The sequence below is a fragment of the Balaenoptera ricei genome, chromosome 2, assembly GCF_028023285.1.
Source record: "Balaenoptera ricei isolate mBalRic1 chromosome 2, mBalRic1.hap2, whole genome shotgun sequence".
Lineage (NCBI taxonomy): Eukaryota > Metazoa > Chordata > Mammalia > Artiodactyla > Balaenopteridae > Balaenoptera > Balaenoptera ricei.
The window spans coordinates 185,671,798-185,684,080 of NC_082640.1; the positions used below are offsets into that span (position 1 = coordinate 185,671,798).

Genomic DNA, 12,283 nt, shown 5'->3' on the forward strand with positions numbered 1-12,283 from the left:
ACTGCCAAATTGTTTTCTATGGATGATGAACCATTTTATGTTCAGAAATGTATGAGGGTTCCAATTTCTTCATATCCTCACCAACACGTAATTTTCCATTTTTTAAAATCACAGCCATCCTGATAGCTGTGAAGTAGTATCTCATGATGGTCAGTTTTTTTAATAGTAATTTTTTAAATTGACATAAAATTGACAGAAAATAAAATTAACCATTTTAAAGATTTTTTGATGTGAACCATTTTTAAAAAGTCTTTATTGAATTTGTTACAATATTACTTGTGTTTTACATTTTGGTTTTTTGGCCATGAGGGATGTGGGATCTTAGCTCCCTGACCAGGGATCGAACCCTCACCCCCTGCATTGGAAGGCGAAGTCTTAACCACTGGACCACCAGGGAAGTCCCAAATTAACCATTTCAAAGTGAACGATTCAGTGGCATATAGTACATTCCCAGTGTCGTACAATCACAACCTCTCTGTGGTCCCAAGCGTTCTCGTTCCTCAAAAGGGAAGCCCTGACCCGTCAAGCAGGTCATCCGCATCATCCTTCTCCTTATCCCCTGGCAACCGGCAAGCTGCTTTCTGTCTCTGTGGATTCACCTATTCTATATATTTCATATAAATGGAATCATACAGTATGTGTCCTTTTGTTTCTGACATCTTTCACTTAGCATAATGTTTTCCAGGTTCATCCATGTTATAGCCTCTATCATCATTTCTTTTTATGGCTGAGTAATATTTATCTCATATTTTGTTTACCCATTCATCTGTTGATGGATATTTGGGTTGTTTCTGTCTTTTGAGTATTGTGAATGGTGCTACTGTAACCATGTGTGTGGGTATGGTTTGAGTACCTGTTTTCAGTTCTTTTGGGTATATACCTAAGAGTGGAATTGCTGGGTCATATGGTAATTTCATGTTTAACTTTTTGAGGAACTGCGAAAATGTTTTCCACAAAAACGGAACCATTTTGTTTCCACCAGCAATATATAAGGTTCCAGTTTCTCCACATCCTCACCAATTCTTGTTATTTTACCTTTTTTTAAAAAATTATAGCCATCCTGGTGGGTTTGAAGTGGTAACTCATTGTGGTTTTGATTTGTATTTCCCTAGTGACTGATGATGTTAAATATCTTTTCGTGTGCTTATTGGCTATTTCTGTGTTTTCCTTGGAGAAATGTTTATTCACATCATTTGCCCATTTTTTAATTGGGTTGTTTGTCTTTTTGTTGTTGAGCTGTAAAAGTTCTTTGTGTATTCTGGCTACTAGACCCCTATCAGATATGTAATTTGCAGATATTTTCTCCCATTTTTTTGTGGTCTTTTCTCATTCTTAAAATTTTTTTAAAATTTATTTTATTTATTTATTTATTTTTGGCTGCATTGGGTCTTCGTTGCTGCGCATGGGCTTTCTCCAGTTGCAGTGAGCGGGGGCTACTCTTTGTTTTGATGTGCGGGCTTCTCATTGTCGTGGCTTCTCTTCTTGTGGAGCACGGGCTCTAGGCACGCAGGCTTCAGTAGCTGTGGCTCGGTTTCAGTAGTTGTGGCTCATGGTCTCTAGAGCGCAGGCTCAGTAGTTGTGGCGCTCGGGCTTAGCTGCTCCATGGCATGTGGGGTCTTCCCAGACCAAGGATCGAACCCGTGTCCCCTGCATTGGCAGGCGGATTCTTAACCACTGCACCATGAGGGAAGCCCCTTTTCTCATTCTTGATAGTGTCCTTTTATGTGCATAAGTTTTCAAATTTGGTGAGGCCACTTTATCTTATTTTTCTCTGTTGCTTGTGCTTTTGGTGTCATATCTAAGAAGCCTTCGCCAAATTCAGCATCATTGAAATTTACCCCTATGCTTTCTTCTAAGAGTTTTATGGTGTTAGCTCTTACATTTTAGTTGTTCATCCATTTTGAGTTAGTTTGTGTGTATGGAGTGAGGTAGGGGTCCAAGTTCATTCTTCTGCCCGGTTACCCAGTTGTTTCAGAGACTATTTTTTTCCAACTAAATGGTCTTGACATCCTTGTCAAAAATCATTTGGCCATAGATGTATGGGTTTATTTCTGGACTCTCAGTTCTATTCCATTGGTCCACATGCCTGTCCTTATGCCAATATTACACTGTTTTGATTACTGTCATTTTGTAGGCAGTTTTGAAGTAGTAAGTTTGAGAAGTGTGAGTCGTTCAACTTTGTTTTTCTTTTTCAATACTGTTTTGCTCTTTGGGGTCCCTTTTGCAGTTCCTTGTGAATTTTAGGATCAGGTTTTTCATTTCTGTAAAAGGAAGGCCACTGGAATTTTAATAGGGATTGCACTGAATCTGTAGATTGCTTTGTGTACTATATTAGTTAGCGTTCTCCAGAGAAACAGAACCAATAAGGGGTGTTTGTGTGTGTGTGTGTGTGTGTGTGTAGAGATATTTATTATAAGGAATTGGGTCTCACACAATTACGGAGACAGGCAAGTCCCAAGATATGCAGAGTAAGTTGGCAACCAGGAGACCCAGTGGCTTAGTTCCAGTCTGAGTCTGAAGGCCTGAAACCAAGCGAGACAAAGACATAGTTCCTATCCAAAAGCCAGGCTCAAGATCCAGGAAGAGCTGACATCAGTTTGAGTTTGAAGGCAGGAAAAAAGCCAGTGTCTCAGTTTGAAGACAGGCAGAAAGAATCTTCCTTACTTGAGAGAGGGTCAGCCTTTTTGTTCTGTTCCTATTCAGGCCTTTGACTGAATAGGAGGCTCACCTACATTAGGTAGGGCAATCTGCTTTACTTAGTCTACCAATTTAAATGTTAATCTCATCCAACACTCTCACAGAAACATCCAGAATAATGTTTGACCAAATATCTAGGCACCCTGTGGCCCAGAGAAGTTGACATATAAAATTAACCATCACAAGTAGAGTAGTATTGCCATCATAATAATATTATCTTCCAATCCATGTACATAGATTTGTTTTGGAACAAACAAATATCTTGCCACTTAATGGTGTGTTCTTTAATTTCTTTCAGCAATTGTGAACAAATATTTCCCCTTGTTGGTTAAATTTATTCCTAGGTAATTTATTCGTTTGGATGCTATTGTAAATGGAATTGCTTTTTAACTTTACTTTTCAGATTGTTTTTTCCCCTTGTATAGAAACACAAATGATGTTTCTTTGTTGGTCTTTGTACCCTGCAACTTTGATGAATTCATTTATTAGTTCTAGTTGCTTTTCTTGAGAATTCTTTGGGATTTTCTAAATATAGGATCATGTCATCCATGAACAGAGATGGTTTTATTTCTTTCTTTCTAATTTGGATGCCTTTTATTTATTTTTCTTGCCTAATTGCTCTGGATAGAATTTTCAGTATAATACTAAATAGCAGTGGTGAAAGCATGCATCCTTCCCTTCTTCCTGATCTTAGTGCAAAAGCCTTCAGTCTTTCACCATTAAATGTGGGTTTTTCATAGATATCCTTTATCGTGTCAAGGAAGTTCCTTTTTATTCCTAGTTTTCTAAGGGGTTTTATAGTGAAAGGGAGTTTGGTTTTGTCAAATGTTTTTTCTACACCAGTTGAGATGATCATGTAGTTTTTTCCCCTTGTTCTATTACTGTGGTATATTACATTGATTGATTTTTCTTATATTGAACCACTCTTGCTTCCCTGGACAAATGTCACTTGGTTGTGGTGTATAATACATTTAATATGCTTTGGGGTTTAGTTTTCTAGTATTTTGTTGAGAGTCTCCTTCATTTTTGAAACGTAGTTTTGTTGGATAGAGGATCCTTAATTGATATTTTTTTCTTTCAGCCCTTCAAATATGTCATCCCATTGTCTTCTGTCTTCCATGGTTTCTGATAAGGTATCAACTGTTAATCTTATTGAGGAAATTCTTTTATGTAAGGAGTCACTTCTCTTGCTGCTTTCAGAATTCTTTCTGTCTTCCAGCCATTCAATTATAATGTGTATTAGTGTAGATCTCTTTGAGTTTATCCTGCGTGGAGTTTGTTGAGCTTCCTAGATGTGCAGATTAATATTTTTCATCAAATATGGGAAATTTTGGTCCATTACCTTTTAAAGTATTCTTTCCACCTTTTTCTCTCCCTCCTCTCCTTTCTGGGACTACCATAATGTATATGTTGGTATGATTGATGTTGCCCCACAGGTCTTTAAAGCTCCTTTCATTTTTCTTTATTATTTTTTCCTTCTGTTACTTAGACTGGATAAACTCAACTGTCTTATCTTCAAATCTCAATTGACCTGCCTTCAGGTTCTCTAATTCCTTCTTCTGCCTGCTTGGTTCTCCTGTTGAGCCCCTTTATTGAATTTTTCATTTCTGTTATTGTGCTTTTCAACTCTAGAATCTCCATTTGGTTCCTTTTAAAATTTTCTCTTTACTGATATTTTCTATTTCATGAGACATTGTTCTGATGGGTTTCTTTTTTTTTTTTTTTTAATTTCTAAAAAATATTTATTTATTTATTTGGTTGTGCCGGGTCTTCGTAGTGGCAGGTGGGCCCCTTAGTTGCAGCTCACCAGCTCCTTAGTTGCGGCTTGTGGGCTTCTTAGTTGTGGCATGCGAACTCTTAGTTGCAGCATGCATGTGGGGTCCAGTTCCCTGACCAGGGATCAAACCTGGGCCCCCTGCATTGGGAGCGCAGAGTCTTATCCATTGCACCACCAGGGAAGTCCCTGATGGTTTCTTTTACTTCTTTGGGCAAAGTTTCCTTTATCTCTTTGAACTCACATAAAATCAATGATTCAAAGTCTTTGTAAGTCTAATGTCTGGGTTTCCTCCTAGACAGTTTCTGTTACTTGCTTTTTATCCTGTGTATGGGCCACACTCCCTTATTTCTTTGCCTGACTTGTAATTTTCTTGTTGAAAATGGACATGTTGAATAGTATAATGTGGCAAATCTGGAAATTAGATTCTCCCCAGTATTTGTTGCTGCTTGTTATAGTTATTGTTTGCATAATAACTTCTTTGAGCTAATTTTGTAAAGTCCATATTCTTTATCATGTGTGGTCACTGAAGTCTCTGTTCCATTAGTATAGTAGTCAGCTAGTAATCAGACAGAGATTTCCTTAAGTGCCTGGAACCAGAATTATCTCTGAGTCTTTTCAGACAGGGTCTGTATGAGTATTGGGTTATGTTTTCATCACTCGGCCAGGCAGTTGACAGCTTTGCCTTAGCATTCACATCCTGCTTATGCAGAACCTGAAGGTCAGCCAGGGGTGAGACCTTAGAGTCTTCTCAGGTCTTTCCTGAGTGTGCACACAGCCCTGGGCATGTGCTTGGCCTTCTAGAATCCCAGGAACATGCTGGTGCTTCTCAAAGCCCTTATTTCCCAGCATTTCCTGTCAGCCTCTTGGTTTGTCTGTCATTTGCCTCAGCTGTGACTGGTTGTCCCAGGCATCAGCAACTAATACAGTTGTCTGTAGACGTTTTCAGTATACACCCCCTGCCCGCTACCAGTAGCTGCCTCAGCACTGGGAGGGTCCTGAGTTTAGTGAAGTAAAGGCAAGCCATCTGAGCTGGTCTTCTTGTGAGCCACCAGATAGGTCATAACCTACTACTGAAATCCTTTGCAAATGAGATCTGTTCTGCTCCACCCACCACCCCCAGCCCCCACCAAGTACCTGTACTGGGATTGCAGGCTTTTATCTTCCAGGCCACTACCTCTTGGGGGATGGGACCCAGGGTAAGGTAAAATGCCACAGAGCTCACTTGTTCTTGCCAAGGTCTCACTTGATTAAGTGTTCCTCTGAATGTTGCAAGCTTTTGGTTAGTCTTTAGAGTTCCACAAAAGTTGTTTCTGACAGACTTTGCCAGCTTTTTTCTTGCTTTTATTGAAGGATAGACTTTTGGAATTCCTTACTGAGCCCTTTTCACTGACATCACTCACTAGACTGTTCTTTTTTTTTTATTTATTTTTTGGTTGCATTGGGTCTTCATTGCTGCACGCGGGCTTTCTCTAGTTGTGGCGAGCGGGGGCTACTCTTTGTTGCAGTGCACGGGCTTCTCATTGCGGTGGCTTCTCTTGTTGCGGAGCACGGGCTCTAGGCGCACAGGCTTCAGTAGTTGTGGCACGTGGGCTCAGTAGCTGTGGCTCACGGGCTCTAGAGCGCAGGCTCAGTAGTTGTGGCACATGGGCTTAGTTGCTCCCTGGCATGTGGGATCTTCCCAGACTAGGGCTTGAACCCATGTCTCCTGCATTGGCAGGTGGATTCTTAACCACTGCGCCACCAGGGAAGTCCACTAGTCTGTTCTTAACGTTGTGACCAATTTTGAGTTTGCCCAATTTATGTACACCCCACCTGATTTCTAAAAGGAATTATGATGGCTTACAAAGGTAAACAGTACAAAAGATAAAATAAATTATTATTAATGTTTGTGTGCCTGTTGGTTGGAGGGCATTCTAGTAAAAATTGTGTCCTCCCTTGTTGATGTTGAAAACTTTGGTCCTGCAGATAGAAATTTTGTTTTCCTTTGCTGATCTTGAGGTTTTCACCCTCCCTGTTACATAGATGGGAGGACATCCGAAGCAGATTCACCTCAGTGGTTCTCCTTCTGCATGACTTTGTATGTGGTCTTAAGGTGATACACCCCATCAGCATCCAACTATAGCAGTGCTCACTGTTGTTTGCCTCTGAGCTGATTGTGAAAAATTTGCCTCCAAAGGTGGTTTTCCTAAATCCAGAGCTCCCTTTTCCTCAGGACACAATAGGTGGGTAATTGTCTTATTTTAAGACTTAAAGGGCTTCCCTGGTGGTGCAGTGGTTGAGAATCTGCCTGCCAATGCAGGGGACACGGGTTCGAGCCCTGGTCTGGGAAGATCCCACATGCCGCGGAGCAACTAGGCCTGTGAGCCACAACTACTGAGCCTGCGCGTCTGGAGCCTGTGCCCCGCAACAAGAGAGGCCGCGATACTGAGAGGCCCGCACACCGCGATGAAGAGTGGCCCCCGCTCACCGCAACTGGAGAAAGACCTCACACAGAAACGAAGACCCAACACAGCCAAAAATAAATAAATAAATAAATAAATAAATTTATAAAAATAAAAAGTAAAATCTTCTTTAAAAAAAAAACAAAAAAACTTAAAGACATCGTTCCTGTCGCTGTAGTTGTTTTAGGAGGTTTTTAGGTGATTCTTACACTTCAAATCAGAATGGACTTCTTGTCGTGACCTTGGTCGCTGGCAGAGTCTGGGATTGTCAGTAAACCTGGGCGTGTTCATTCGTCCACCAGCCCTGGCACCTGCCAAGGAGTCAAGCTCCTGCTTTCCTTGGTCCAGCTAAGGCCCACATCAGCTGTCTCACTGATACAGAAGGGCGCGGTCCCAGGCCTGCCCACTGGGCCCTGCTCGGGGTCCATCTCTGTCTTGAATAATCTTTTGTTTAGGAAGAATATTTTCCTTGAGTGATATGAGTCTATTTGACATAGTTGGTGGCACATTTGCTAGTTTTATTTGAGCAGAATATCCTTCTTTTGAAAATAATTCTGTGATAGAATCAGAGCTGTTTTCTATTTTGGTTTCCTATATACTAGGTCGTCCCTTTTTCATCAGCATCACCCATGAGCTAATCTGAATATTTTTAAAAGGCCAAGATACAGATAAAGATTATCCTTTAAAAGGATACATTTAAAAATAAAATAAAATAAAATAAAAGGATACATTTGACTACATTAAAATTAAGAACTTCTCTTCATTAAAATACATAAATAAAGTTAAAGTCAAGACACAACCTAGGGGAAAAACATATACATATAACTAACAAAAGATTAGCAGTCAGAACATATGAATAACACCTACAAATCAATATTTTAAAAGACCAATAACCCAATTAAACAGTGCAAAGGAGACACAATCAGGCATTTCAACAGAAGGAGAATGACAAGTGGCCCATGAGTGTACAAAAAGATGCTAAACCTGTTTAATTAATCAGAGTAAGGAAGAAAAGGGACCATCGTACCTGCTAGGTTGGCAGAAATTAAGATGTCTGATGATACCCAGTGTTGGTGAGGGAGGGTGTGGGTTAAGAGAAGCTTGTAAATTGGCCACGCCTGCACCCTGCTAACCAGCCGTTCCTCTGCACTCTAGACGTAGAGTTTGGGGCAGGGGCTGGCAGATTCTTTCTGTAAAGGGCAAGGTGGTAAATGTTCTAGGCTTTGTGGGCAGCGCACAGTCTTGTCACACAGCTGCCTTTGTTTCATTTGTTTGTTCGACTCTTTAAAAATCTAAAAAGCATTTTAAACTCAAGGGCCTAACAAAAATAGGCTACTGACTATCTTTGACCCATAGGTTATAGTTTGCTGAACCCCAATCCCCTGGTCTAGAGTATGCACCCTAGAGAAACTTATATGAGATGAGAGCCCCAGAACAGATGTGCCAGAATGTTCAGAACAGACTGTCCATAATAGCAAAAACTGGAAGCAGTGTGGTAAGAAAATAGATAAGTACATCATGGAATATTATACTGCAGTGAAAATGAATGAAGTATGTCTACTATACACAGCAAACATGGGTAGATGTAATACTGATGGCAGAGGACTACATATGGTATATCATTTTTATGAGGTTAAAAACGGGCAAAAGTATATTGTTTAAGAAGAAAAATATATGATAGTAAGAAAATTATAAATACGAAGTTCAGGCTGATATTTACTTTTGGAGAGAGGCAGGAGGATAGCTGAGGAAGGAGCACACAGGTAGACGGTGACTGTTAAATGGGCAGTGGGTTCTGGGGTTTTGTTGTTGTATTCTTACCTTGCGTATATATTGCACATAATCTTTTTTATGTGTCAAATATCACATAGTACATTTTTTGAAAGGCAGGGAAAGGTATCAGCCAGGGAGGTCTTGGACCCCCTCAACCTGTTCTCCATGAAGCGGTACTTTCTGTCCCAGAGTTCTGCTGAGTTGAGCACCTGGGAGGGAGGAGGGAGGTGTCTCGGCAGCTGATGGGCGGTGGCCACCAGCACAGACTGAAAGAGCTGTGATGAGGACGGCTAGGAGTGGAGCCTGCTTTGTTCTGTGACAGTAGTGAGATCTCCGACCCGGAGCGCATCCTGTTCCTTCCCCATCGATGGTCTCGGCACCCTGGTCAGAATGAGTTGACCATAAATGTAAGCGTTTCTCTCTAGACTCAGTTCTGTTTCATTGGCCATATATCTGTCCTTACTGCCAGTACTATAGTATCCTGATTAATTTGTAGTAAGTTTTGAAATAAGGAAGTGTGAGTCCTCCAACTTTGTTCTTCTTTTTCAAGACTGTTTTTTCTGTTCTGGGTCTCTTGTACTTCCATATGAATTTTAGGTTTAGCTTATTAATTTCTGCAAAAAAAAACAAACAGCTAGGGTTTTGATAGGGGTTGAGATGAATCTGTAGATCAGTGTGAGTAGTATGTTGTCTTCCAGTCCATAAACATGGGGTATCTTTCCATTATTTACATCTTTAATGTCTTCAACAACGTTTTATGATTTCCAGAATACGCATCGTGCCCTTCTTTGGTCACATTTATTCCTAGATATTTTATTCTTTTTGGTGCTCTTTTAAATGGATTGTTTTCTTTTTAAAGGGATTTTTTTTTTTAATTTTATTTATTTATCCATTTATGGCTGTCTTGGGTCTTCGTCTCTGTGCAAGGGCTTTCTCCATTTGTGGCAAGTGGGGGCCACTCTTCATCGCAGTGCGCAGGCCTCTCACTATCGCGGCCTCTCTTGTCGCGGAGCACAGGCTCCAGACGCGCAGGCTCAGTGACTGTGGCTCACGGGCCCAGCTGCTCCGTGGCATGTGGGATCTTCCCAGACCAGGGCTCGAACCGGTGTCCCCTGCATTGGCAGGCAGATTCTTAACCACTGCGCCACCAGGGAAGCCCAATGGATTGTTTTCTTAATTTTATTTTTGGATTGTTCATTGCTAGTGTATAGCAATATAGCTGGTTTTTATATATTGATCCTGTATTCTGCAACCTTGCTGAACAAGTTTATTAGTTTGGCTTGTTTTTAGTTGATTCCTTAGTATGTTCTATACACAAGATTATGTCATCTGAAAATAGAAATAGTTTTACTTCTTCCTTTCCTATCTGGATGTCATTTCTTTCTTTTTTTTCTTGCCTAATTGCTGAGAACGGCTTTTCAAAGAGGCTTTGAGCTGTCTAAGATGAGGAAACAGCGCGATCCCGACAGACTTCCTGACCCCAGCTGGAGGAGAGTGTATCTTCTCTGTATAGTGCTGCAGAGTTTGCAGAGGGATCCTCTGTATCATACATCAGTGACTCCTGGTAATGCCATGAGAATTAGGGGTAGTAATTCTTTTTCACTTTTTCACGGGAACAGAAAACGTGAGGCCCAGAGGATAAAAGCTGTGCCCAAGGATCTGCCTCAGGGAAGGGGCACCAGGCCGTCCTTCCCACCCAGACCCCTCAGGGCCGAATGCCCTGCCTGTCCGGCTCCTCCCCCAGAGCCCCCAGTTCCCGGTTCCCCTCCACAACCACCTAACGGTGCTGTGTCTGCCTGCCCTCCTTCTTTCCTCCTCTGCTAGAATTGGAATCATACCACAAATGCCACTCAGGAAACCCCCCATCTCCCCCAAACAGAGGTGCTAGCCTCCTGTTCTGAAGGTCCGCAGCCCTTTGTAACCTCTCAGGTGACGTTTCTCAGCGTCTGCCGCCGCTTGTACCTTTTAACCCTGGAGTGCTCACCTGCCTCACAACTCCCGCAGAGGCCCCTAAGGGTAGGACAGTCTCCTTCATCCCTGTGCCCTGACATGCGAGGCACAGAGCTGTGTACGTTGTAGGTGCCCAGCTATCTGTTGAAATAAAATGTGGTTGGTTTGGCAAACCTCTGCAGAGTCGCTCACCTGAGGAAGGGTTCTCCCACTCGTGGAGGAGGCCGGCGGGTGTGCCCTCCAGCATTGCGTGGCAGTGCCTGCCGACAGCTCTGCAGAAGAACCTGAGATGTGCTCACCAACAAGGCCAGCAGTGCCCTCCAGAAAACCCGGCTGTGGCCGAAACAAAGTCGGGAGCATCAGTGTTTGAGTGAAATGAGCTGCTGTCCTCTAAAATAATGTTTATTAGTTTACTAACCATTGGAGGAAGTATACAATGGACAACCTTTTTAGAAAGATGTTTGGTAGTGATTATATATGTATACATTTTTTTTTTTAATTTATTTTTGGCTGCGTTGGGTCTTTGTTGCTGTGCGCGGGCTTTCTCTAGTTGCGGCGAAGGGGCTTCTCATTGCAGTGGCTTCTCTTGTTGCGGAGCACGGGCTCTAGGCACGCGGGCTCAGTAGTTGCAGCATGCAGGCTCAGTAGTTGTGGCTTGCGGGCTCTAGAGCGCAGGCTCAGTAGTTGTGGCGCACGGGCTTAGTTGCTCTGTGGCATGTGGGATCTTCCCGGACCAGGGCTCGAACCCATGTCCCCTGCATTGGCAGGCGGATTCTTAACCACTGCACCACCAGGGAAATCCCGAGCAGTGATTATGTATTTTAAAACGCACATCATCTTTGACCCAGCAGTTGTGTTGCTGTGTGCTTGCCTAAATGTACAAAGATGCATTCAGGAGTGCTCATGGCAGTTTGTTTATAATATAAGCCAAAACCAGCCTAGCTCGCCATGAGTGGGACTGGTAAACCATGCAGGGGAGTGCCGTGCGGCCCTTCACAATAACGAAGTGCGTCTTTGCATGCTGATGTGGAAAAGCGCCCAGGACACATTGTAGGTGACGGAAGAAAAGCTGTAGGTTAGTTTGCACGTACAGCACAGCTTGTGGAGACACGTTTTCCTCTGGGTGCATTTGCTGTTTTTGGACGTCTGAACAGTTGCACTGAACACCCAGGGGAGCGCTGCCTCTGGGTAGTTGCCGTCCAGGGATCTGGCACTGACTCTTTACACGTTACCCCCGTGTCTAGTTGTTGTTGTTTTCTCTGTGAGCAGGTACTGTTGTTACAAAGAAATCTTACCGTCCCCTCATGTGTCAGGCACTGCCCACAGTGTCAGGCATATCCACTCTTGGTTTTAGTCTTACATTTTAAAGTGTATGACACTGTGTATAAATGTCACGAATTAACCAAACCCAAATGGAACCAACCATCTTAAACAGTTACTTTGTAATATTCTTGGTTACATTTTAAATTGAAATATAATTCACGTACCATAAAATTCACCTTTTTAAAGCATTCAGTTCAGTGGTTTCTAGTATATTCACAGAATGTGCCGTCATCCCCAGTATCCAATTCCGGAACACTTTGATCACCCCAGAAAGCCCTGTTCCCATTAGTAGATGCACCTACTCCCCCCAGCCTCTGGCAAC

The 12,283-nt window shown here is 42.3% G+C and overlaps 1 protein-coding gene across 5 annotated transcripts in view; it reads left to right on the forward strand.

Annotated features, from left to right (window-relative positions):
* TRAF3 (TNF receptor associated factor 3) overlaps positions 1-12,283 on the forward strand; it is a 113,128-nt gene that overhangs the window by 69,480 nt on the left and 31,365 nt on the right. The window lies entirely within an intron of this gene.